This window comes from Nuphar pumila, chromosome 1, assembly GCF_984573655.1.
Source record: "Nuphar pumila chromosome 1, dmNupPumi1.hap1.1, whole genome shotgun sequence".
In the NCBI taxonomy this organism is placed as follows: domain Eukaryota; kingdom Viridiplantae; phylum Streptophyta; class Magnoliopsida; order Nymphaeales; family Nymphaeaceae; genus Nuphar; species Nuphar pumila.
Genome location: NC_143249.1, coordinates 174,931,242 through 174,956,507, shown reverse-complemented (window position 1 = coordinate 174,956,507; position 25,266 = coordinate 174,931,242). Strand labels below are relative to the sequence as shown.

At 36.8% G+C, this 25,266-nt stretch overlaps 1 pseudogene; it reads right to left on the bottom strand.

The window, feature by feature from the left end:
- Nucleotides 1-88: 88 nt before the first annotated feature.
- LOC149851331 (GDSL esterase/lipase At1g54790-like) lies at nt 89-6,932 on the bottom strand (annotated as a pseudogene).
- Between the last annotated feature and the right edge of the window lie 18,334 nt (nt 6,933-25,266).

Genomic DNA, 25,266 nt, shown 5'->3' with positions numbered 1-25,266 from the left:
ATTAGAAGAAAAAGAATCTGTGGCACAACATCAATGTGTATGGCTGGGAATCAACATTTTACATAATAGGAGCATTATGAAGTAGCTTCTAGGCCTGGAACTTTAATTTCAGAACAAATAGCACTTTATCTGCAAATGGTGGGTCAGAAAATTTTCCAGTAAGAATGTATGATGCAACATGAAAGTTAGCAGCTTCTGTGTAGTGAATTCCATCCCAATTCACATATTCAGTGACATCACTGCATCCTGTTGCTGTCACCAAGCTCCCATTTATGGTCTTTGTCCGTCCGCAAGATATCTGGCTGGTGTAGTTTAATGGTGGACCTCCATATCCACAGGAAGACATTATTGTCTGTTCAAATCCTGGAAAATTTGTCAACTAAATTTTAGATTTTTTTATGATAAAGATTAGGAAGGAAAACAGAGAAGATTTCTTAAAAACCAATAGTAAATGCACATGAAATCATAAAAAATGATATTCCCACTCCTCAGTCACATATATTACCAAATCTCCCATTAATAACCAATAATTACATTTACCTATGTCCACAGGAAGCTATCCAATCAGTGAAAATACATGCTACTCTTTAGTTAACTGTTGCAACCACTTCTTATGAATGTATTCTTGTGTAGGAGAGCCAATATCAAGCTTCCAGCTTTCTTTATTTGCTTAGTCGATATTAATTAATTAAAAAGTATTTCCGTATTTAAGAAACAACAAAAAATGAAAACTTTATTCTTTATGTGGTGCATCTGTTTATGGATGCAATGAATCTTCCATACTGAGACATACATGACTGTAAAGTGGGGAAAAGGAAGAAAGAAGAAGAAGAAAGAAAGAAAGAAAGGCTGCACCAGTGTTGTGAAAAGCCTCGAGGCGTAAAGCGTAAGCCTCAAATATTTTTTTTAAACTTTAAAAAAATTATAAAAATACAAATAAATAAAGAAATGCTTTATTGATGAAGTAACAACCAATAAGAAATAGAAAATCTCAAATGAGTACTAAAAACTATGAGATTAACATATAAAAGTAACTAAGAAACTGATTACATAACTGAAAAACTAATTATATAATTGAAAAATATAATGTCCTATAAAGCAACAACCAATAAGCAATAGAAAATCTCAAATAAGTACTAAAAAATATGAGATTAACCTATAAAAGTTAAAATATATGAGATTAACATATAAAAAGTAAAGAAACTAATAAAAAATAAAAAAACTAATTAAATATAACATATAAATGTAACTAAGAAACTGAAACTGATTAATAAAATTAACTAAGAAACTGATTACATAACTGGAATCTGTAACTAAGAAACTGATTACATAACTTCTTCTTCCTTTTTTTTTTGTGCCTCACGCCTCAGGCTGGCGCCTTGAGGCGTGCCTTTTGCACCTCAAGGCGTGTTTTTTATAACACTGGGCTGCACCATCATGGACACTTGGTTGTAGGCTGCACTACCAGACGCATAAACAATGACCCCAAATGTGAATATTCACAATTCTTGGATTACAAAAAATCTAGGGCCTATCTTTTATAACTTTTCATTCTGATAATATTTTCTATTACCATATCTGGAAAAATTTGCAATCAAGTTGACTTTGATAGTGTAGATATCCACATATGTCAAGTTGGCATCAGTGAATTGTTCTTGCAATTTAGTTGTGAGTGCAAGAAGTTGCAAATTGAAAAGCTTAGCAGCTCTGTTATGAGAGGCTACGCATCCAAGCCCATCCAACGTGAGGGGATCTTTTCCAAACATTGCGATGTTTTGAGCCAAGCATCCGGACCAGTATTATGAATCTAAAATCTCCTTGCACCTTCAGTGTATAACTCCTATATGAAGGAAAAAATACTAAAGCATAAAGACAATGGAGTGAAGTTAAAATCTTAGGGCTGCCAGTGACTAAGAATTAAGCCTCAAGTTTTATTTTTCCAAAATTGCTAAATACTTACGATGAGATTTCTGCTAATATTGATTATATGCTTACCTGTATGCAAGCTTTGTTAGAAATGAACTGCCAATATCTGACATGATTGCGCAGACTAGAATCAAGTGTCTATGCAATAATCAGGAAACAAGCTTTCTCATAAATGCAAGAAAAAGATTGCCTTCTCTGTATTCAAATATCATGAATGTCGATCAACTTGATTAGATAGAGCTGCCTTCACATTTAGTGGCAGTTATCAAATCACGCTGCAGAAGCTTGATATCAGCTTACTGAAAGCTTGTTTGGAACTCATCTTAAGGTGATAAGCAATCAAACCAAACTCAGGCATTGCCAAGCTCTCTCTCTCTCTTATATATATACAGAGAGAGAGAGAGAGAGAGAGAGAGAGAGAGAGTAATGGGTCCGTACTAAATGGAATATGCTCAATGAAAAGTGCTAAATGAGTTTTTCAAGTTTGTTTCATTTTATTTTTAAATTCTGACCGTACAGATGTCATCTATGTACTTGATTTTATAGGGATCAGCTCTTGAAGTGTTCGCTTCCAATACATGGGTGGGTTTTTATAACGTTCGAAAAAATCAACGGTCCGAAACCTTTGTAAAATTTTTAGGCTCCAAATATCAATTTTTGTCATCGAAAACACATGATCCAGGTGTGGATTCCTCGTAAATCGACCATGCCCAACACATTTATGGGATCGGAACTGCGAAAAAAACACCGGAAGAGCAGAAAAACCCATTTAGCACGTTTCATTTAGCACGGACCCATTACTCTCTCTCTCTCTCTCTATCTATCAATATATATATATATATATATATATACACACACACACACCCTTCTAAATTTCTATAGCCAATAGCATCTTGGTTTGGTATGTCCGTGATGTGATCTTTTTCACTTTCCAAGATTGGGTTAATCGAGTGTGTTTTTACAACGGTCTATCAGAAAATAGAGGTTGTATAAGTCAAGTTCATTCTTAGAAACTAATCTTGTTGGGGCAGGCTGACGACAAGCTCAGTGTCATAACCCAAGCTGAGCAACCTAAATCTCAGCTCAGTTTAGATTGTTTATACCCCTATCCATGACAAATTGCATATAAGAACATAAACGAAGGATGATCTGTACCTGAATTCCATCTTCGAATTCTGAGAGGATTGTTGGAATGAATGCTATCACTTGATCCACGGTCTTTGAGTAAAATGCACCAGCAAGATCATTCTGGCCAATATCAAACATATACAGGGCTTGATTGAAAATCTCTTCCTTTGGAATAAGCTTCTGAGATTTACTACCTAATGTAAACAATAAAGGAAATAAGCAGCAGAAAATAAAATAACTGCATAGCAATCAGCACAGAACCAAAACCAAATTTTTGTAGTACAGCCTTCATTTTATTATATTTTCAGAAAGATTATAGTTTGTTTTCAACTAGTAACTATATCATTGACTTGTTCTCCTTCATAAAACTGGTGATGGATGAATCAATCCAAAAATCTTCTTATGACAATAATAACTGTGCAGTTTCTTTTTTTTGTGTGATCTCTTCTTCAATGCAAGCAAAAGGGTCAGCATAATATCAGTTTACAATTAAAACATCAAATATGGAAGATTGGTGGATATACTACCATACATGCAACACCAATGTTGTTGAATTTCTTTATATATTATACAGAAAGACAAAAAAAAAGAGACTTTGCCACGTGAAACTGCCATGAGATTTGAAATTCTCTATTAGTCTCACATTGTTTTAATGTAATATTTGCATTTTCCATTTAAAGGAGATTGTTAACGTATACTTTCTCTTGTAAAACATTCTCAATTTTTTTCCTAACAAACCTCAATTTTAAAATTTTTAATCGATTTAAATATTTAAAATGTTCATAGTTCTAATCGGATTTATATTTAGTACTTATAATGAAGGTACAAAACTATTGAACTGGAAATCATAGGTTCAAGTTGTATGACTCAATCTGACCACATAGATGTGTTTAGCATGGTTTGTTTGGATCAAACCTTGAATCATGTTTTTCTTTTTAGATGTAAAAAATATGATTTTTTGAGTCATAAAATTTTGGTACAATGTGGGTTATTGATTTTTGAAGGCTTAAAAGACCTGCTTACATGTCACGTTTTACATGATTCAAAATTCGTTTTCTACTAAACAAACCTTGTAGATTACATCGATAGTATCCGACCTTCTAAAACATTTAAAAAATATGAAAAGAAGGTGATTACTATTCAATAGTTTCATACCTTCATCAGTACCAAATATTAACCGGTTCTGATTTGCCTTTTTTTCTGCTTTATCTTTACAAAGTTAAATTTTCTTTCATTTTTCGTTTATTGGCAAACAAGACGGGAATTAGAAATGCCCAAATTACCCTTCATACCCTACAATTTTTCTTTTGACAACATAAGCTATGTCTAGAATGACCACATAGTATGACTATTTCCCTAGGTGACTGAATACTTTCTATGTAACAAACCTTTAGCTTGCAATTCAAGAACTTTTGCTTTAAATATGATAAATTGAGCCACTTGAATGCGAAATGAGAAGGGGCTAACAGCTGATGGAGTTGCCGGAAGTAGTGTTGATCCAGCTGCTGCAAAATTACAACCCTTTCGGAAGTCCGGCCGGTCTAACGAGTCCAAGTATGGATCGAATCGGCAGGTTGAATGCTTCACCTGAAAATAAGTAAATAACGGGATGTTTTGATATACATTCCATTTCCTTTCAGCTAATGCATCTAATGATCCAAGTTTATGTAGAACGGATCTAAAACTTTATATTCAATGTATGAAGCTATGAATATTAGACCACCAGGGTATAAGGGTATCATTGAACAAATATACTGTTTCTATCTTGCTTATATGACATTGCTACTAAGTGACATGAGTGAAACAGAACATGGCACAACATTGTCATGCTGAGGCCTCCCATTTTGCTTACTTTCAATGGCAAGTGTGTTACTTGGCTTGGTTAGGGTGCCATAATTCTAACGTTGAACAATGATTCACTTGTGATGGATCATAATTCGGATCTGGATCCACGTATAACCTTATTAGGTTTTGATCCAGGTTAGGGATGTCAACAGACCAGATGAGGGTGCAACCGAACCGGGCCAGATAACATGTAGTTGGGTTGAGGTTCAATTTAGGTTATGTCATGTACAGAAAATGAAATCACAAACTATGCTAACATGATCCAGATCCATTATAACGATACCAAGATGTGGATGACCCTTATTTTTACATCACCAAGTTTCAAATGTTCGGTGATCCCGCCCTCACAATCAACCCCAAATTTCAAAAGTGAAAATGATAGTTTTTTTTTTTCGGATATTGAGGTGAATGACCCTTATTTTTATTGGAAATACCATTGCTAACTGCAAGTTAGGGAACATAACCAAGATGACTAATTTACTGTTTACTTGACACTTTTGCTCTTCATCACCTACAAATTTAGGTGTATGATTTTTTTAGGCGGCAACTTACATGGCGCTTAATTTTTCCAGGCGATAACTGACATGGTGCCTGATTTTTCTAAGCGATAACTGATATGGAGCCTGCTTTTTTCAGGCATCAATTACATGACCAAGGCTAGGGGTGTCAATGGTTCGGACCCAAGTGGAACAAGACTTGGACCGGATTTCCGGGTATGGTATCGGGTTTAGACCCGGGTCTCATTGGATCTACTATAACAAAAACCATACCCGGACCTGATAAGAATTACATGAACCAAACTCAGACCATACCTGGTAAAACCATATTTTTATCATTTTTACATTGTAAAATTGCGGGTCTTAATCGAAACTCGGGTCTGGGTCTGGTATAAAATTTCACAAACTATACCCTGGTAGATGTATTAATCGGACATTCGGGTCCAGACCCAGGTCTTAATCAGGTCTTCTTATTTATAACCATACCCAAACTCTTAGTGACATAGCCAAAAACCCATAAGTCTCATCAGACATTTTCACGGCATGTAAACTTACCATCTAAGGGGGTGTTTGGATTCACCCAGTTAACCCGTTTTTTACCCTTAACCAGAAAAACAGGATAAGATGGTAACGACATTGTTCTATAATGCTATTTTACTATATTATCTTGTTTTTCTAGTTAGTTAGTTAGTTAGAGAGAGAGAGAGAGGTCCCCTGAATTTCTGGCTTTCCAGCCAAAATGAAGATATTCAACAACAACAACAAACAACAACAATTACGCCTTCATCCCAAAACAATTGGGGTCGGCGATATGAACTGAATGAAGATATTAAAAAATCTGAAAATGAGAAGTTCATGATTTTCCAGCGGCATTCAAACAAACCACTTAAGGATGATAGTGGACCAGGGGAAAATGGGGATCAGCCCTGCCTTGTCCGTTTGGACCAGGGACGGAGGATATGAAATGAGGATAAAGGCAGGGATGAAGGTTAAAATCAAAACCCGTGCGGGGATGAAGGCCTGGATGGACTTACACTTTCTCCTGCACCACCCTACCTCGTTCCTGATCCCCATTAGTAAAATGCTAAAAATCTCTTATGGACCAAGAAAAAATGGGGCCCTGCCCTGCCTCACCCCGTTTGGACCGGGGATGGAGGACATGAAATGGGGATGGAGGCGGAGATGAAAGTTAAAATCAAAACCCTTGCAGAGATGGAGGGAGGGATGGAAGGCAGAAATTTGAGATGGGGCGGGGGTGAAGACCATGTCCCCCTCTCCCACCCCTGTTCACTGCCATCCCTAGAACCACTAATGGATTAACGGTGGGTTTAAAGCAAGAGAATAGCATGTTTCACAGCAGAATGCAAGATTACCCAAGAAATCAATGATGCGCCTTTCAGCTGGGTGATTGAAGGTGGTTTGACAGTTTGGTGGGTCAAGGTGCTTGCCAAGCCCAGCGACCAGATTGCCTATGTCTGGGTTCGAATCTCCAAAGTTGAATATGGCAGGAAAGTTCAGATCATGAGGTGGGGCGTTTCAACCTTGTCAAGAGTTAGTATCCTAACGACTACTTTTTGAGGACCAATATACTCCAAGGAATCCCTTAAAAAATGGGATTTTTATTTGGAAAACTTGGGATTGCCTTTCCATCATGATCAGCCTTGGTAGCCCAACTGTCCTCTCTATATTTCTTAGCTTAGGAGGTGCGTGGGACTGTGTGCTGCCTAAAATACAGTTGGCTTTTAAAAAAACTTAAAATGGACCTTCCATAGTTGACCGTTTGATCATTAAATGCTCCACAGTAATGACTGTGGATCCAGGAACAAAACCAATTATGATATCGGACCTGTGGTTGGATTTGGGGCCGAGTTGTTTGCAGCTGAAACTGACTTACTGTTTGGATCTCCATTCCTTATCTGACGCTGATAGACGGATTGTGAACCGATCCAAATTGAAGGGGTCTCTAGAAACCCGGTTCAACTGGGTGAAGTTGGTGATGAACCGAATCGCATGGAGATATTGTCTGCTATACTGGTTCGATTGGAAGCTTTCTAGGCTGAACCGATTCGAAGAGATGGTACCAGAACTGCTGTACCGGTTCTGCTGAAGGAGATGGCTGTTGAATCGATTCAGATATCAGAAATGGACGGCCACCCAGTTCACCATGAGGAGCTGGCCGCTGAACTGAGACAACGGGTTATGTTTGATTCTGGTGGCAGGACAAGGCAGTTTCGATGATCAACCTCCTCTCGGTAGCTGCAGAATGTCAGGATTCAGCTGTTTGCCAGAAATCATCGTGAATCGTGGCAAGGGGAAGACTGTTGAATCAGTGAGCAGTTTGTTTTAATGATGGAAGCAAGGAACCCTAACAGTTGAAGATGAATATGTAGACTGTTTCAAGGAGGAGTACCTTCATGCCTTGAAGTTGAAATTGACATCGTCCTCATGCTCATCAATCTTGTTGGATATAAGGAAGACGTGAGCTAGGTTGTGTACAAGGTCAGTATTTTCCATCCCTTGAAGGGAGATTTTCTCTCTCTAGGGGAAAGGGATTTTTTAAAGAAGTGTTATTACTAAGATTCTGATATGAAACGCCCGCGGGCGACAAAAACAACTATTTATCTCTAGTTCTAATACTCAAAAAAGTCAGACGTGATTTGCATTCAAGAAACAAAAATGCTGGAGCTTGATATATCTTTTATGGATGATATTTGGAGGAATCCCTCCTAGGGATGGCAGTGGACCGGGGGTGGGGACAAGGTCTCCACCCCCGCCCCATCTCAAAATCCGAACCTCCATCCCGGCACGGGGATGGATTTTAACTACCACCTCCGCTTTTATCCCCGTTTCAAGTCCTCCATCCCCTGTCCAAACAGGGATGAGGCAGGGCGAGGCCCGTTTCCCCTAGGTCTATAGTCATCCCTTGAAGGATTGGAGACGGGACGGGGCAGGGTGGGGCAAGGAGGGGATTGTGACAGGGACGGGGCGGGGCGGGGGAAAGCGTAAGTCCATCCCTGCACAGGGATAGATTTTAACCTTCATCCCTGCCTCCATCCCCATTTCATGCCTTTCATCCCCGGTCCAAACGGGGCAAGGCAGGGCGGGGCCCGTTGTACCCCGGTCCACTGCCATCCCTAATTGCTCCTTTGCTGCTTGCCCATCAGTGGGGGCGGTTAGGGGGTATTTTGATGACATGGAAGGATGGATTGAAAGGTAATCTAGTCCATATAGGGGTCCTCCTCCATATTGGTAGTCTTCTCTCGTGGTAAGAGTACTGAAACCATTCCTTCTCACCACCGTTTATGGACCATGCACTAGTATGTTGAAAAAAGAATTTTGGGTTGAATTAAAGAAAATCAAAGATTATCCTTGATGAAAGATTGGTGCATTGGTGGAGATTTCAACTCCATTCTTCACTTGGAGGACTCCAATCATGACCAAAGGTATACAAGAAACATGTGATGCTTCGTCAGTTTTCTTGATAGTGCACAACTGTCGGATTTTTTCATGCAAGGATCGTGTTTCACATGGTCAAATAAGTGGGCGCCATCGATGCTAGATAGATTTTTGGTTTCTTTAAATTTGCTTCAACATCTACATGATGTGAGGGCTACGGCGGACCCAATCTCCATATCAGACCACTCACCCATTTTGTTGTCTTAGGATGAGGGTGGGGGTCGATCAAAGCGTGGGTTCCATTTCGAGCTTTGGTAGTTTCAGGCGCCGGTCATTTCGGACCTGTTATGTGAATGGTGAAATTCGGCCCCTAGTGTGGGTGGGTGGACTGCACAAAGAATTAATGCAAAGATTCAATTGATGAGAGGTATGCTTATTGAATGAAGCCGGTCAAATTACATTGCCAAGTTTAAGGATCTTGATAACTGAAAAGATTATTTAAAGTCCTTACAAATCCACGAGGAGGCATCAACAGATGTGGTGGAGGCATTAAATCTGAAAATAAAATGTCAAAATCAAGTCAACCTAATCGAGGAATAGAGGATGAGGGAATGCTTAAGGTGGAAACAAAGAGCAAAAGCTCATCGGCTCAAATCGGGAGAAATAAATGCACATTTCTTTCATTTATGTTCCTCCACATAGAAGGGTCAGATATGTTACCATGTGATACCAATTATTTCAAGGTATGTTTTTTTTGTACGGTAGAATCAAAGTATGATATTTCCTTTATGACATTTAAATCCTTGAGTGAAGAAAAAAGGGTGGAGAAATGGGAAAATATATTAGTTAAAAGAGGTCAGGGTAGGCCTAGGAAGACATGGATGAAGGTGATAAGAAAGGATATGAATGCTTTGAACCTTACCGAGGACATGGCATTGGATAAAAATGAATGGAGGAGAAGGATTCATGTGGAAGACCCATAATGATTTTCTTTGTTGGTTCATATCGCCGACCCCAATTGTTTTGGGATGAAGGCGTAGTTGTAGTTGTTGTTGTAGTGAAGAAGAAAGGGCAGGTATCTCTAATGCCTTTTCATTGGGGGAAATTAGAAATGCTATTTAGTCACTTTCTAATGGAAAGACTCCAAGCATAGATGGGTTCCGAGTTTTATAAACACATTTGGGAATGTGTTAAAATCAATATACTTCAAATGATGGTGGACTTTCATTTTCACTGAAAATTTTGGGAATTTTGGGTAAATCAACAATTATCCTTATCCCAAAAGACCCGCAAACCGAAGAAATTAGTAGATTCAGGCCCATTTCTATGGTGGACACACTCTTTAAAATTATATCAAAGATTTTGGCAACATGTCTCAAAAGCGTCATTAGGCGTCTCATCTCGAAATCTCAAAGTGCTTTCATACCTGAACGACCTTCACATAGTTTGTGCTATCGCAAATGAGACAATTCATTCCATCAAGATCTCAGGTACAAAATTTTTCGTGTTGAAAATTGATCTTAAAAAAGCTTTTGACTCCCTCGGTTGGAGATTCTTATTATGTTGCTTGCAAAAGATGGGGTTGGGTGAGAAGTGATGTTGGATAGAAGGGATGTAGTCCGCGATCTCGATTACTGTCTCTCTTAATGGGAAAATAATAACTTATTCAAACCAAAAAGGGGGTTGAGGTAAGATGACCCCCTATCACTTCTCTTTATTATGGCTATGAAAGCATTATCAGTTATGCTTTCTAATGCAGAAGTGGCCAATGTTTTCAATGGATGTAAATTCAATGATGATCTCTTATCTTCTTTTTGCATATGATTTGCTGATTTTTGGCGAGGCTTTCGAGAAAAACATGTGGGCCTTGTAGGTGGTGCTAAAATGTTTTTCAATTTTTTTTTGGCATGCACGTGAATGAAGGAAAGTGCCAAGTTATGGTATTTAATGATTCCTATGAGGACTTCCAATGACTGGCTTTAACAATTTTTAATTGTGAAGCAGGATCTTTACCAATGAAATATTTTGGCCGACCCTAGGGAATCATATTGGAGTGGGGGTAGAATTAATCTTGTTCGATTTAATATCTCTTGCTCGTTGCTCTATTTTGTACAAATTTTTAAGATTCCCAAGATGGTTGAAAAGCGACTAAACTCTTTGTTTCAAAGAATAATTTGGCATGGGTCCCTGGATGGAAAGTCTAAATCACCCATCAATCGGTCGCGTATTTCTCAACCTTTTGACATGGGTGGTTTGGGCATTCATAACTTTGGAAAACTCAATACCGCCCTTTTGAGTAAATGGTTATGGATTATTAGCAAAAAAGGAGGGTAGTCTCAGCTTAATATTTTCAGAAAAATATGAATTAAAAGGTTGGTCTTGGAACTGGTCTGAGAATCACAAATGAAAGAACGACTCCAAGATTTGAAAAGGTTGAAACAAGGAATTGGACTTATTTAACCAAGTTGTTCAGGTAAATGTAGAATGTGGTAACAAAACTCTATTTTGGTATGATGTTTGGTGTGGGGAAGCTAAGCTTAATGATGCATTTCCAAACTTCTACTATATAGCTCAGGTCAAATATGAAAAACTTAGTGATAAACTTAGTGTTTTTTAGTTTAGCGGGGGGGAGTCGTGGGACATTGTTTTGCACAAAGATCCTACAATCTTGAAATTTCAGCAATGGGTAGCAGCAATTATGGGTTCATTGTTAGGGTATTTTTTATCACAAAGGGTGGACTTAGTAGGTTGGACACTTTATAGTGATGGATTTTTTTTGACTTCATCTATGTACAGTTTTATTGGTTCTCGCTCTCCCTCTTGGTTTTCAAAGCAATCCGATGTGGATGGTGGGATGAACCCTTAATGTTTAATGCGTATTGCCATAAATAAAGAAGACCAATGATGAGCAAGCAGACCAACACAATACATGTGGGTGCATTTCATAACATAGTGTATGAATGAATTTTATTAATGAATAAAGAACTGTAATGTAGGTTTCTGTCTCGAGAGAATGAATGAACATATTGCACTTTTTCATTTTTATTTATATGAATATATAATAAATGAAAGGTGGCTCTGTTGGGTAAAGACACCTTCATTGGCTTCAGTGGTTGCATTGTCTATCCCTCAGAAAAAAATAAGATGGAAAGGTGCAAGAACGCTCTGATTGGCTACACTCTGGGAAGAAGACCTCCCTATAACTATCTGGAATAAGTCAAACAATCAACCTGGAAGTGAAGAGGTGAGGTTAGTCTATATTCCCTCAAGAATGGATTTTATTTTTCTAGCCTTAAGTGAGAAAGAAAGAATGAATGATCGAAGGAGACCATGAATGAATGAAAGAGACCGGACCTTGGTTTGTCAATGGGAAACTAATCATGTTAAAGGAATGGTGGTGTTCCTTTGATTTGGAAAATCCCTTTCTTCCATTTGTCCCAATCTGGGTGAAACTTTGTTAAAACAATAAAGGTTTGGGGCTCTAGGGAAATTCTATGCTCATCAGGATTGCTAGCCAAATTCGAAATACCTTGGCTTTTTTAGAACAGGTCTGAGTCAAATAGAAATGATACGAAACACTTCTTTTTATACTATTTCAAAAACCCAAGAACTCGATCATATGGATATGTAAAATACATGATTCCTAATCCTAGCAAGAAAAGGAGAGAAACAAATTAATTTCAAGTGAGCAAACATAATTCCACACTCAATCTCATAGATAAACATATAGAATTTTGTGGAAAGTCGTATTCCATTCAACTCTTATTTTGTAGCTACTGTGCAACTCCTTATTTACATGGGAGCTATAAATGTCTTAATCTTATTTGCTGTGATGTTTATGAATGGTTCAAAATATTACAATTATTTTCACTTTTGGACTATCCAAGAGGGTTCACTTCATTAGTTTGCACAAGTATTTTTTTTTCACTAATTGCTACTATCCCAAACACATCATGGTACAAGATTATTTGGGTAGATAATCGACCATGGCCTTCCCTACATATGCAATGATTGCATCTCACCTAAGATCTAAGGGATCATGTTGGGTTCTTATATGACATGTTTGGATCTTGTCAGCTTGGAAACTTGTTTGGTTGGAAAGGAATCAGTGCATCTTCAAGGAAAAGGCGTGTAATCTCGAGGCTATCTTCGATCTGTTGCATTGTCAGATTAAAGAAAGAGCACGTTGCAAATGGCCGGATAAAGGTTTACCCATACCGGGCTTAGATAGTTAACCAATATATTTGGGCTTAATTAGATAATCTAGCAGTACCGGTTTGGACTCACATAGATCTAGTGAAGCCACATTTTTTGTTTCTCTTTTTCAAGTATATGAAGCTTGTTGGCTTTTCTTTCAGTAACCCCGTTCGTGAGGATGATGTTAGGAAAACACTTAAGCAAGAAAACGAAGAAACAAGAACAATCAAATCACAAATAGGAGGGACACACAAATTTACATGGAAAAACCTTCTCTCAAACTAGAGAGAAAGTAAAAAACCACGGCCGCCCAAAGAGAAATCTTATTGCTCTTTTTTGACTGTTACAAGAGAAAAAAAAAGTATTTATACAAGGCAAGGTGACAACCCTAAACCTAAACAAGTTGGATCTGATCCATAAAAAACCAGATATCAAACATAAGCCCCCAAAATAAATTCTTTCGGGGGGCGCTGCCCCCCCTCCAAACCCTCGCCCCTCGCCCGTTGACCACACAGCGGGACCCACACCGGGGGAGCCCCCGGACCCCCCTTCGTGCAAGGGCAAAAACTCTGAATCAGACTCCACAACTCATTTTAGTTGTGTATAACCAATTTACTGCTTATATTTAATCCCCATGGCATATGTCACCTGATGAAGGTGTTCGTGGGCTCAACTCACAAAGATCCCAAGTGAGATTGCACAAGTAGCCAAGTGAGATGTGTGGTGGGGATTGAGCATTGCACGATCTGTTACAATATGACGGGGGATCTTATCCTGCACATATTGACGCCGATGTCACCTTTGGTGCGCACACACACACACAGTTTAAAACTGTTTCGATACTGCAGGGTACCAAGTTGTTTGGTTATGCAAGCAGTGACCACACGATCGGCGATGCCGTCACTCACTCCATCACCCTTTCGCTATCTATACAATTGAAGCCTTTCCCTCCATGGAAAGGCAACAAAGTCCAAACTTTTCAGTTTATATTATTTTGGCCACACAATGAATACTTCTAAGCCCGTCTTTGGCAGCTTGTAAGTGGAAGAGAATAACATGCAAGCTGGCTTTGTCATCTTCTCTGTCTATATCCCATCTTTCATAATTTTCATATACCTTGGTGCTCTGTTTTCGTTTTCATGTACTGTCTTCCTTTGCAGCAGTCGCTTGCTTCTGAAACTCTATTATGTTTCACTCTTTTGAATGGAATGCTATATTTTACCTTCAAAAAAGCAATAGGAATAATAAAAAGCTAGAGAAGTAAACCACTAGACTCTTTGGAGGACAGATTGAGTAGTGCATACATTAAAAAAACTGAAGATTTTTTTCCAAACGAAATCTATCTGGTTTTAAATATTTGAAATTGCACTGCTTAAGACTAGAACCACAAGTTTCCTAGAATAAATAAAATCCAACGTAGCATAATCAACCAAAAACTTAAAACATAATTTAACGTCCATCCAAAGATGCTTAAGTTGCGAGTATGCTGGCATCTTTATATGTGGCTCGGTTCTTGCTAGAAAGGGAACGATCTGATACTATACATTATGCCTCAGTTTATTGCAATCTTCACAATTTTGGATGATCTTTTAGTGATTTCATTTACGGCTTAAGCAATTTGGTTGTAATTGTCCAGCCATGACCTTTTTTATTAATGATTAAAGCTACAGAATCTGAAAAGTTCAGTACTATAATATACAAGGAGCCCAAGTTACAGAAATATGCTTTCGAAGATATATTATATACATCAAAGAACTAAAAGGTATCCAATTACCCCTTACCAATATTGTGATTGTAAACTGAGAGGAGACAAGATCCTCCCTTGTCTTTTCCCTTTACCAATATTGTGAATGTAAAATGAGAGGAGACAAAAATTTTCTTTTTCTTTTCCCCCCTACCAATATTGCGATTGTAAACTGAAAGTTGGCAAAATCCTCCTTTTTCTTTTCCATTTAGAGAGGGAGGGTTGGATATCAAACGTGCTCCTCCATGGTCCTAGAAGGTGAAGCCGTAGGCAACACTTTTTTCTGTGGAAAGAGAAGTGTATCATTTACAAAGATGGTCTTTCTATGAACAATTGTGAGTAGGATCAAGCCCATAGTCATAGCTAGTGAAATCATAGACATGGCCCTTCTAAGCAAATGAGCTAAGCCAGCGTGCATTTCCTCTTCATACTGATTTAGATCTAGATCCAATGGATTGGCCCCAGTGTTACCCATTAGCACCAATCCTTTTGGGATTTGGACCAGATCTGGATCAAATCCAATCCAAAACTTGATCCAAGTGACTGGATTGGTGCCAGTGTGAGCCACTAGCTCCAATCAGTCGGCACCAGTGTTACCCACTGGCGGCAACCCTGGTGCCATTTTGGGCAATGGGAAGCCTATAAATACACCCCAAATGCTTCATTTTTCACAGATCTTGAACTTGGGTGAGCTCCTACACTTGAGTGCCTGTGCTTGGGTGGAGAATTGAGAGTGCTTACCTTACTCCCTCCTTTCCTTCGCATCAGAGAGTGGCCCCATTAGGCAAATTTTTATTCCATCCTCTTTAAAATAGGTAGTTTCTTCTAGGTAGCTTAGTTGTGCTAGCTAGTTTTCCTAGGCTAGCTTTTTCATTTGATTGGACATCATGGGAATAAGATAAAGAGTATAGCACTCTTCCTTGCACTTCTTGGTGCACCTATGGGCTAAGCCTTGAGTGATGGTCCCACTTAGGCAAGAACTACATAAAAAAAGTGTGTGTGGGTTACAAAATGAAGGTGATCAAATAAAATATCTAGGAAAATATTAAAAAATGAAATAAAGAGAACTTACTCAGGCTTCTTCAAAGCCCTAGCTCCTTCTTGGTGTGAATCTGACAATATAATCGCATCCCAAGCATGATCAAATGTTAATCCAACAGAGTTTCTCGGCTCTAGTTGAATATTAGGGTCTTTCCCACAAGAAAGAGGTTTCTTGGAATAATGATTCCAATAAAACAAAGATCTTGGAATAAAGATACCAAGAAAATGATTTTTTTTTTTAATATTTACACAGAGAAACCACCCTTAAGTTCAAAGACCTAGCCGCAATGTCTTTGCCTGCCTATGCTCGTTGTCCTGACAGTGTAAAACTCTGCAGGCTCACCCTTGCCACTAGGGAGTCACCACACTTTGGCTTGCGCAAGGGGTGACGACCGTGGGATTTGAACCTAGACACCTGCCCAGTGGCCTAGCTCCCATCCCACCCAAACCCCTTTGGGACTAAGAAAATGAGTTTGTTAGAATCAAGATTCCAAGAAAAAGAAAATCTTGGAAAAAGAAAACCCAAGAAAGTAATGGAACTTGATTGTAATTAACAACAATTTTAGATTTTACCTTAGGTCTCCTCCCTGATTGTGAAGGATGCATAGGTTAACTTGAATCTAAGGTTGGGCAGCACTTCAAGGTGGAAAATGGTTTTGGAAGAGGAGAGAGATTTAAAAGAACCCAAGGTGATTCATGCTAAAGAGAGCAAGAATCCCTTAAAAACCAATAAAATACCTAAAGAAAAGCTCTCAAGAGAAGTATTAAGTGAAGATGCAAATGAGGAAGAGGAAGAGACACATTTTCGACTTGTGACCAAGGTGACTAATGTGTTGGAGCCAACATGTGTGTTGGTAGAGAACTCAAATTTTTTTGGATGTCAACAATCATACATATTCTATTTAAAGAATAGTTATTGGAAGCTTCTTGCTGCATGGAGAAGCTCCTTTTCGCAAAAGCATGCTTTAGAAGCAGGAAAGTCCTCGCTTCCTGAAAGAAGAGAAATCTTTGGGAAGCTTTATTTTCTTTAATGGGAAACCCATTTCATCCTTGTTTTCCAAATCAATTTCCACTCACTTTCTTAATGTTTTTCTTTCGCTCCTTGTCACTTCCCACTCACTTCCTACATTTTTATATTAAGAAATAATAATTTTATTATAACAAGCTTGCATGTTGATCTTATATCATTTTACAAAGCAGGTTATATGTTCCCCCCCGGAACACGCAAGTGCATGTTCTCGCGTCTGAATGAGCACCACATATGTAAGCACGTGGGGCTCGTTTCCCCATGTATGTCAGCATCACTTAGCATCGGAGTCCAATTTTTTTGCAAAGACTTAAGTACCCTTTTCCGCCATTAGTGCCATAAAATGATGTTTCGAGTAAAGGACAAAAATGTCTTCCCACCAAAAGAGAGAAAGGGTTAAAATCATTATCGTTTTTACCCTAAGGAGTAAACGATTCTGCTTTAACAGAAGCTCCTCATAATATGTCACCCTAAACGTTCTGTCTCACCCTTTGACTATGCACCATCTGCTGTAACAAGAGCTTTATTTGACGATGCAGCCTTTGACGTTGTTTGCTGCCGTGGGATCACCCTTTGTCGCCGTATGCTACCGTCGGAGCACCCCTTTTCGTCGTCTACTGCTGCCGGAGCACCCTTTTTCATTGTCTACTGTCATCAGAGCATAGTCGAAGCACCGTTGCCACCATCGACTGCATCTACTTTCTAAATGTTTCTCCTCCACTGTCAGATTAGCAAAACTTGTGTCCTTTTGGTGAGTTTTGTGTAAGGTTTTGTTATGTAAACAAATCGATTTTCGTTACGTAAATCAGAATGCTAAATCTTACAACTAGTTATACTATTCACGCTAAATAACACCTATTTTCATACTGAAATAAATCAATTTGTACGTATCCACCTTCTGGGCATCAAAAAATAGTTAGCACGATTTGTTCTTATAAAGGACAAACATTATAACGATATGTACTTATGAAGGCTAAATTTCTATAATGATTTGTAAGTTTGAATTTAATAATGATTTATATATTTAATACAATAGCAATTTGTTCGATATAGCAATGATTTATACGCTTCAAGCAATAGCGATTTAGCCAATTTATGATTCATGATTTATACATTTAAAGTAGCCACGATTTATACATTTAATGTAGTAGCGATTTATGATTAACAACGATATGTACTTATGAAGGGTTCAATTTCTACAATGATTTGCTGTTAAATTTATGTGGTGTGCATATTAGCAATGACTACAATTCGTAAGACAAGAAAGCCTTCGCTGTTGGAGGGGATGACACTTGGAGAAATAATCTGCCAATTCAATATATATGAGGGTTATGTAAAATACCAAAATATAATGAACATTGACCATGAAAAATATAGGAACAAATTGTTGGATATTTATTATGCAGATCTTGATCAATCAGATATTGAAGATGAAAAGCAAACGAAGAAAGATGAGAAAGAACTAAGGATGATGATGAAGAAGAAGGGTGACGAAGAGAAGGAAAAGTAAAGGAAGAAGGAGGAGAATGAAAACTACGCACACTTATGAGGCAAAAGGATTTCTTCCTACCGACCATGCAAAATTAAATCTACATGAACATCATTTTTCATGTTATCTGTCATGATCGTCAGTTGCATCACACTATACTATGCATCGAGTTGTTATTTACCGTGCCAATTAAAGAAACAATTTATCCTATATGTGTGTTGACGATAGCGATTCACGTGACAATGATTTAATGACAGCTACGACGCTGTAAAGCGATTTTAATTTTAATCGCTAAATGAACAACAATTTGAATACGCAAATCACTACCGCAATCACGCAATAATGTAAATGTCGCAGTCACATTTCAATATCATAATACAAATATCTTATAAATCGACACTAGAAACATATAATATGTTACAAATCAATATACATGTCACATAATATATTACAAATCGATACGAAAATTCAACATAATAGCTTACAAATCGCGATTTGCGTTATACTATTCAAATATTTTCTATACAAAGGTAAATCGTTGTGGCCGACATATACGTCATTGTGTAAATCGCATAAATCATCAACCGGAATCCAGATCTCACAAGGCATATCGATTTTTTACAACGAGCGAGATGTGGAACGACGTTTACTGTTGAATCCCAAATGTTACAACGATATGTACTTATGAAGGGTGCAATTTTTGCAACGATTTATACATTTGAAGCAACAATTTGTACATTTAAAGCAGGAACGATTTATACGTTTGATAAAATAGCGATGTATACTTGTTGACAATAACGATTCACGTGACAACTATTTAATTACATGTACAAAGCTTTGAAGTGATTTATATAGAAATCGCTAAATGAGCAACGATTTGAACACGCAAATGGCCACCTCATGTCGCTACAATATAAATTCTTCACACACAGTTTTCAATTACATACTATAATATCTAACAAATCGACACTAGAAAGCACTTAATATTTTACAAATCGGTACATATATCCCATAATATATTACTATACCTAAACCTATACTCTAAACCCTAAACCCATAATATATTACTAAACACGAAACCATAAACCCTAACCCTGAACCCTAAACCCTAAACCCTAAACCTAAACCCTAACCCTAAACCATTTAACCGTAAACCCTTTAACCCTAAACCCTAAACCCTAAACCCTAAACCCTAAAAACTCTAATCCTAAACCCTAAACCCTAAACCCTAAACCCTAAACCCTAAACCTAAACCTAAACCCTAAACCCTAAACCCTTAAGATATTGTTTTGATTATTAATATTGATTTAAGATATTGTTTTGATTTTAAATATCAATTTTTAAGATATCAATACAAATTTCTAAATTGATTTAAGATATTGTTCTGAATCTTAATATAGATTTATATCACTACAAGAAAAATGCGTATTAGGACGCTATCCATCGCTAAATATGTTAGCGACGACTTTTGCGACGGATTAACGACGGATAGCATCCATCGCATAACCCTAGTCGCTAAACTATGACAGAATTTATCTTTCGCCAATCCATCTCTAAGTAGTGATAGATCATGTCCGTCGTTAATCCGCCACTAAATAGAGGCTGATTTGGTTATGCGACGAAATTTAATCCGTCGCTACTATATAGCGAGGGATACATATCCATCGCTAATGTCCGTCACCAATTTGGTGACGGACATTAGCGACAGCTTTGATTTTGTCGCAAATCGATGACTGCTTCAAATTGGCGACAAATATTATCCGTCGCTAAGTTTTTTAAAAAATATATATATTTTTTGAAATTTTTTGAAACTCTAGAAAAATTTCTCGTTATACAAATTATATAACCTGCTTATAAAAAACAAAATACACATAAAAAATATATATGCAGGTAGAACAAATGTAACACAAGTTCTAAGTTAGGCAAACTTTAACAACCAAATACAGTCCTTGCCAAGTTATAATTAGTTACAAGTATGCCAAAGAAATTAAACAAATGAATCTAATCCTCGTCAAGATTCTGGGCATCATCCTCTTCATTTTGTCGATTTGCGCCTCCCTCCATGCCTCCATCAGCTCCTCTACGCTGATCATCTCCAGCATCCTACAAAAGATTTTTTTTTTAGTATTTATAAACAAAATATAATGAAATAAATTATATGCAATGCAGCTAATCTAATGCAACAAAGAAAATGGTTGAATGACACAGAGAATTGCAATAAACTGAAGGACATTAACAAAATTCAAATATGTGTTCTAAGACTGAAAAAAAATGTATAGTGACTCAATCATGTAGATATGCGTTTTAAGTTTGTCAAAGAATTTCACAGTGATTCACGCATGCATATATAGTTTATAAGGTTGTTAAATAAATGTGTTATGTATCACAATCATGCATATATGTGTTGCAAGACAATAAAAAACTTCTATAGTGATGAAATCATGCTTATGTGTTATAAGGCAGTCAAAAAACTTTATATGTGATTCAATCATGCCTATCATATTCTAAAGCAGTAAACTTTTTTTATAGTTATTCAATCATGCATATATGTGTTATAAGGCATTAAAAAACTTTCATATATGCTAATATCAGACTCATATGTGTTATAAGGCATTAAAAAACTTTCATATATGCTAATATCAGGCTCATATGTGTTCTAAGGTTGTCATAGTGATGAAAGCATGCTTGTATGTGTTCTAAGGTTGTCAAAAAACTTTTATAGTGATTAAATCATGCATATATGTGTTATAAGGCACTAAGAAAAAATTGATAGTGATAAATTCATGCATATATGCGTTGTAAGGTTGTAAAAAAACTTTCATACCGATTCAATCATGCGTATATGTGTTATAAGGGTGTCAAAAAAATTATATAGTGAATCAATCATGCATATATGTGTTATAAGATGTCAAAAAAATTCATAGTGAGGCAATCATGCATATATGTATTTAATCATGCATATACTAGCTTGAAATCTAACGACATGAAACAAATGACATGAATCTTTATACTTGACGGGCACTAGAGCTCATGTTGAATGCATACGAAGTTCCCCTATCGTGAAAAAAGTTGCACAACTCATTACGGACAATGCTGGAAATAACTTCATTTAACAAGTATTGCATTTTGTCCTCAAGACGCTGACAAACACCATCCCAAGACATAGCATGGTCAATTGAACATTGGGAGTTGATGCTGACGGGAGAACTCTGAGAGCCGTGGTTGTAGGAGGCAACGACTGGTGTGGTGTTCATGTGTGATCATCGCAAAATTTTTTCTTCTCTTGCGATTTCTCTCTCTTCCTTCTCTTTTCCTTTCCAACCCCTTATTTCCTCCTTTTTGAAGTGAGGAGAATAAAAGACGGAAAGAAAGAGAGAAGAGAAAAGAAAAGAAAAAGAGGAGAAGAGGAATTCTTTTGCGGGGTCTCACTTGACCTTAATTTTGAAAATATTTTGAAATAACTCGCCTTCGTTTTGAAATATTTGCGGGAAAACTGAGAGACGGGATCCACTCGTCGGTACGAGGTTCGACCGTTCCTGGCGCCTTTACCAGGGGTAATCGAACCAAGGGTCAAATCTATGCCTTTTGTTTTGCTAAGAAATTATCTAGGAATTTATCCCAAGTCTAAATGCACAAAGAATCATGCTTGTGCAAATGCAAAGATGCATGCTCTTTTTGAAAATGTTTTAAAGAATTCCCAAGTGTTTCTGAGATGAATCTGATAAAGTGAAGAAATGATTTCTAACTTAGAACTTAAGATTAAAGTTCTAAGTTTTTAGAATAATCAAGAGCTTTGGGAAAATAAATCTGGGTTTGGAAAATGATCTTGAAACTGAGATGAGAGAAAAAGAGAAGAAAGGAATTTTCAAAGTCATAAATGGACTTTGAATTTAGAATTTTGGATGAATACTTGATGATTGATTTGAATTTTAGCCTTGAAGCTTTGAAAATAAAATATGAGAAATCAAAGTAGAAATGAGAAGTAAGATTGATTTAAAAGTTTTGGGAATTCGAGACAGAATTTGAATCCAAAATCTAATTTTAAATCGAGATCAAAATTTGAATTCTGGATTTTAGAAAAATGGAAATTAGATTTAAATTTTGGGGTGAAATGGATTTGGATTTTAGAATTGGGATCCAAGATGGAATTTGGATCTGAAATTTTGAATGGAATTGGATTCAAGATTCGGAATCCAAGATGAAATTGGGATCTGAAGTCGGAGATCCAAAGTAAAGTTGGATTCTGGATCCTAAATGGATTTCGAATCTTCAATTTGAGATCCAAGATGAAGTTGGATTTTTGGATCCTAAAATGGAGTTGGATCTGAAATCTGCGATCCAAAGTAGAATGGGGATCTAGATCCTAAGTGGGATTTGGATCTGTAATCTGAGATCCAATGTAGAATGGGGATCTGGATCCTAGAATGGTTTTTGGATCTGAAATCTGAGATTCAAAGTAGAATTGGGTTCTGGATCCTAGAATAGATTTGGATCTGAAGTCCGAGATCCAAAGTAAGATTGGATTTTGAATCCTAAATGGAATTTGGATTTGTAATCTGAGATCCAAATTGGAACTAGGTTCTGGATTCTAAAATGGGATTTGGATCTGAAGTCTGAGATCCAAGATGAATTGGATTCTGGATCCTAAGAATGATTTGGATCTGAAGTCTGAGATCCAAGATGAATTGGGTTCTGGATCCTAAGAAGGATTTGGATCTAAGGTCTGGAATTCATGATGCAATTTGGATCTGAAGTCTAAGATCCAAAAGTAAAATTGTATTTTAGAAAGCTGGACCCAAGTTGATCTAACTTTGGATTTGGGTTTTGAAAGTCCAAATGGGACTTTTGAAGATGGATCTGGGTTTTGAAAACCCATATTGAATTTAAAATTTAAGAAGAATCAAGATTCAAAATCAATCTCAAACTTGTGATTTTTGAATTTGAAGATAAGAAGATAAACTTGATTTTTTGAATTTGAAGATGAATCAGAAACTTCAAAGTTAAATTGAACTTTGAAATTGAATTTTGAATTGAGTTGGAAATTCGAAGTTTTGAATATAAAATGATTTTTGGAATTTCAAAGTCAAATTGGACTTTCAAATTGATTTTTTGAAATTTGAAATGAGATAGAATTGGATTTGAATAAGATTTGATCTGAGAAATGAAGAAGGAGAATCACTTGGAATTTTGAAAAGGAAATTTTTGAAAATATGATGCAATTTTATCCTATATGATGAATGAATTTGAATAAGTTTGAAATTGGATTTGAAAATCATATTTCATTCAAGTGAATTTAAATAAGATTAATGATATAATACACTCCTGACTATGGCCATTGAATGTATTATATAATAGTCATATCTAAATTCGAATGAAGAATAAAATACCTTTTTAGTGCTTTTATAGAATTTAAAATGAAATTAACCCTCAATATACCCTGACTATGGCCATTGGTATATATTTTGAGTTAATTTTAGGTTAAATTCTGATAAAAGAAGAAAATATTTTAGGAAAATATGATGAATTTTGAAAATGGATCCAGTGTGGATCCAGTGTTATTTTGTAAAAGATAAAAATGCTAAGTTTTGCCCACACCCTGAATATGGCCATTGATGTGGATCATCAACTTAGTATTTATTATCTCTTACGAAATGGTGCATGTGCCATTCATGTTTCACCATTGTGAGAATTTTGAGAAATAAAGGCAAAAATGCATGAGAACAAACAATTTATGATGTTTACAATGCTCATCCATTCTACCTAAAGCAGGAAATGTAAATTCTTATTCAAATCTAGCTATTACAACATGTGAAATTAATTTTACAACTTCAAATGATAACTTTATCCACATATTTCCTGCAAAACAACCTGGTTAGTAATGAAAAGAGAAGGAAAATCACATATATCATATGGATGTTATTGGTAAAAAAAAAATGTTCATATATCAAGATATACAAAAAAGATGAAGAATGACATGCATACTTATATATATATATATGTACATGAGAGCTTATATATACTTACATACGTATGGGTACACACACATACATATATATATGTATATGTATATATACATATATACGTACATATATATAACAGATACTTAGTGTAGATGGATGAGAGTATGCTTGACAGATATAGCCAACTGAGTTTGCTGTGGATTTAGTTGTGATTTACAACAATTAAACATGAAACTACAACAACTCAGGGAATTGCTGTAGATGCAGGAAAATCATCACGACGATGATTATCTTTGGCAGATGCAAGGAGGCTACTGCAGTGCTTAGCCCTGCTGAGGCTGAAATGGGAACTGAAGGGATGTTTGACAGATGATAAGGATGGTGAAGTAAGGCCAAGGTGGAGCTGACTGATGGTTGTGAAGGTAGTATAGCAGGGAGCACTCTAGTTGCAGCTGAGTGTTGCAACAATGAAAGCAGGAAGGTGAAAAATGCAAGTGTTATGGTAAGATGTTGGAATGTTGGGATTAGTATGTAATGAAAACCATATCAACATTAGGTAGAGTGTAACAGTGTAAGATGAGATAAAAAAAAATGGCTTTGATGATGCATGATGAAGCAGCATGCATATTGCAATAGGGAGGGTGGTGGGCTGGACTGGATCAGGAGGCTCGCCGGGCTATGAATACAGAATATGGCTCCTTGTGTGCTGAATTTAGCACAGTGGCCTTTTGGCCAATTAGTGTACAATATATGGTTGGTGGTTGGAACAGACTCTGTGCAAGTAGGTGCTTAAATCCTGAGCTATTTAACAGTTAGACAATAATAGCAGAAAAAAAGATCCCTGCATCCAAGATAGTGAAGATAGAGTTTAGTAAATCCAAGTGCATTGGTTAAGCAATGAAGTCTACATAATCAGATTGCAGGAAAAAAAAAACAAAGAATTATCCAGAATTAATAAATATATGCAAGAGAAGTAACAGGAATTGCACAAACTAGCCTTCCTTTCTTTTCTAACA